The 3,863-nt window shown below is 35.8% G+C and overlaps 1 pseudogene; it reads left to right on the top strand.

The window, feature by feature from the left end:
• Window positions 1–3,057: 3,057 nt before the first annotated feature.
• Window positions 3,058–3,341, top strand: LOC115524285 (annotated as a pseudogene).
• Window positions 3,342–3,863: the final 522 nt, after the last annotated feature.

Genomic DNA, 3,863 nt, shown 5'->3' with positions numbered 1-3,863 from the left:
TAGCTTGGACCTACTTGATAGAGATCATCTCACAGAAAGAAAAGTCGTTACTCAAACATTCTCATTCTGCCACAGGTCTTTTCAGAAATAAATGCCCATAAAGTGAGACAAGTTTCATATAGTTCCATTATGAAATGGAAGCTATAACTCCAATGAAGTGCAAACCTTATAGTCCCAAGACTATAAACAGCCATTTCCAATTATACACTGGGAAGGCCTTTGTAATATAGTGATAATTTAAAAAAAAATTGATTCACGAAGATATTGCTTATGATACTCAGCACCTAAATTGGTATCATGGTTAACTGATATAATAGTCCACCTCTAAAGTTGTGATAAAACCAGTAGAATACTATAAGCAATCATCCTAATGATGATAAATTGTTGATACCCCAATCTATTAAGTGCATTTTCTTCTAATTACCTTCCTAAAGATAGGGTAGAGTTATTCAACATGGGCACTATTCAAATTTTAGATCAGATCATTGTTTCTTTGGGGGCTATTATGGACATTGTAGTATGATTAGTAGCTTCTCTGGCCTCTAGTTACCAGGTACCAATAGCATCCCCTACCACTGCCAGATGTGACAATTAAAAATGTCTCCAGACATTGCCACACATGTCCTGCAGGGAAAATAACCTCCAGTTGAGAACTACTGCTATAGAGCATACCTCCCTTAAAGTAAGTCTTTATTCAGGATTTTTGGGAGAACGAGGGAAGGGAGGAGTCACTAATGGCCTATTTGAGTAGGAGTATTGGCCTGTATTCAGAACTGAATTAGTTAAAGCGTTGCTACCTTCTAGAAACATATACAACAGCTTATACATAAATTTGATCTTCACATAACACTTATAAATGCCTATGTGAATGACAATCTAGAGAAACCATCTGGACTTACAAAGCCAACTAAGCATGTTAGCCATCATCTATTCTACAGCCCACTAAACCCATGTTGTGACCCATCATAATAATGGAACCACCAGAAAGGATGAGAATGACCAGTGTGAAATTTTTCTGACTTATGTAATTGCCACTGTGACAGCCTTCTCAATGATAACTTCTATAGGACCAGCTAGTCCCATTCTAGTAAAGTGACACGTGGGGGGGTGCCTGGGTGGCTTAATCGGTTAAGTGTCTGACTCTTGATTTTGGCTCAGTTCATGGTCTCATGACTCATGAGTTTGAGCCCAGCACCAGGCTCTGCACTGAAGGCAAGGAGCCTGCTTGGGACTCTCTATCTCCCTCTGTCTCTGCCCCTCCCCTGCTTACACTCTCTCTCTCTCTCTCTCTCTCTCTTTCTTTCTCTCTCTCTCTCAATCTCTCTCTCTCTCTCTCTCAAAATAAATAAAATAAACATTAAAAAAAATTTTAAGTGGACATGAACATACATACATGGCAGCCTTTTTATGCATCCAAGAGTCAGGGATAAAAAGACCGTGAGTGGAAACAATTAATTAAAGTGATTCTTGCACTTTTATACTAACTTTTTTGACCTCAGCAAACAGGTAGATAACGTTGCTCAGATGACAGACACCTGATGAACATGAACAAGGACACAGGATTTTTCAGATGATTCCACAGCCACTGTACTCTGCCTCCAGCTGTTATTCATAGTGACAAAAAGATAATTATTGGGTTTCTATGAAACTTATCACTCCAAAAAAGGGAATAGGAACAGTCTGTCTTACCCATGAGAAGCCATGGCAGTCAATCTTTGAAAGAGTTAGGAGACCAGGGGAGTGTGGTAAATCTGTCTCTCCCTTTTAACAGACAGGGACAGAAAGCTCCAATCAACCTCCCATGATTTTCCCAGGTAGTAGCTCATAAAGTAACTTCCTCATAATGTTGGCTATGTCACTTCCCTTCTGATGCCATTATATAACACCTTATTTACTCTCACATCCCAGAAAATATCTCAATTATCTCTATGATCCGAAGTGAAACAGAGATAAAAGGGAGAAAATGAAATAGTTCCATAAGTGAGTTCCCATGAGGGCTACACTAGGAAGAGATGGATCTGGATTATGTTGGTGGCTAATTTCTTCCCTTCTTTTTGTAGATCAGTAAAGAGCTGACTTGGTAGGTTTGAGTTGGCACTAGAATGGTTTAATACCAGAAACTGCTGTTGGACATTTCTAATTTCTACCAGGCCTCCTTTTCAACCAGAGAACTTCTAATTTTACATGTTTATACAACTGTTTCTTACAAGTTGGCCCAATAAATATAACTAATTAATTATAAGTAATTAATAAAGGTGCATCTCTACTGAACAGTTGGCCATGGTGGATACAGTCCATCTATATTAAGCCTAAACTGTGGGCTCAGGGTTAATCTTTTGAGGTTATGATGTCCTTGTACTTAAACTTCATGTCAGTTTTTCCCCAATAAAGTTTACTTTATATCCACACTATGTGCAATTAGTGTTGTCTGTCTGTAACACTTTCATACCATAATTTTATTCTAGAATGTCCTATAATGCTCATAATTACTATAAACACATATTAGAAAGAAATATTTAACATGTTAACATTATTTTAAGTAGTTAGTATGTTGGAACTCTCTAAAATAGCATTAATGAATTCAATCAAACTTTAAAATCCCTTGTGTAAGTACATGTAGAGTAATGAAAATATATTTCATGACATTTTGATTAAGTCTCAAAATGCTCATAGACTTTAATACTGGCATTATCATTAAATGCTTTTTTCTGTAGAGAAAAAGTCAAACTGATTTGCTAATATATTCTTGATAATCAAGGTTATTATACACAATAAAAAAATTAAAAAGTGAAATGTCACCCAATATTGACTTGAAATTCAAATTCAGATTCCTTTTTCCTCATATAATCTTTACCATGTAAGAAAACTATTATTCCCAAAATTGTTTTTTAACTGATTTAATTTTAGTATATTTTATGTTCAAACCATTTTTAAGGTTTTTTTTCCCCCTTTAATATGCAAAGTATTGACAATGGAATGTAATGAGTTTTAATAAAACTTCCCCAAGTTTTATTATGGTCAGGCATGGGCCTAGTATGGGATCCCCAGCCACTTTTCAGATGAGGCTGTGTTTTCCCTGTCGTGGGGAGTCTGCACCTCCCTGGTCAGATCTGAAAGAAAAAAGAGCAAAGTTTGCAGAGGTTGCAGAGAGAAGACAGGAGGAGGCTGCATGTTGGGATATTTTGGATATTCAGGCTAAGGAAGTAGAGAAAGAAAAAGAAAAAAAGTAGAAAAACAAATGGCTGCATCTGGGCCCCTATCAGAAGGTGAACATGGGTGGACAGTTTCATAAGCATAACATGAGTGGAAAAGTCTACTGCTAATAACAAATATCTGCTACCAAGTGGACGTCTTCAACTTAATTTGTTCTCTTTGAATAAATGAAGATTCAGACTTTGTAATTTTAGTACAGTTAAATGCAATCAGTGCTTTTTCAATATGGATATATTGAAAATGCTTTTGATTTTCAAAAATAGAAAATGGACACACCTTTCATTAAATATTTATTTTCCTGCATTTGCTCTTCTGCAGGTAGTGGGTGATTTGCCATTTTTTAGTAGTTAAAACATGGACCTGAGTAGTGAATACATGAGTAGTGAATACATGTAAAATGTCTGCATATATGAAAACATTCGAGTTTGCCATTGTATTTTCTCTCCTTTATAAATGACCTAGCAATCTATAGTTTTCTGCTTAGCCTAATATCTCTTTTTATTACATTATCTATGTAATATCTATGAAGGCTTTTGCTTAAACTTATGAACTTCATGCCTTTAAACTTATCATCAGGGAAAATCCTGAAAACCCACTTGAAGGGATTATGTGAAGGAACATTATAAATTTTTATAACTTACTAAGCAATA

This window comes from Lynx canadensis, chromosome C2 (assembly GCF_007474595.2).
Source record: "Lynx canadensis isolate LIC74 chromosome C2, mLynCan4.pri.v2, whole genome shotgun sequence".
NCBI classification, from domain to species: Eukaryota; Metazoa; Chordata; class Mammalia; order Carnivora; family Felidae; genus Lynx; species Lynx canadensis.
Note: the sequence above shows the minus strand (reverse complement) of the source record. Positions and strands in the feature narration are given on the sequence as shown.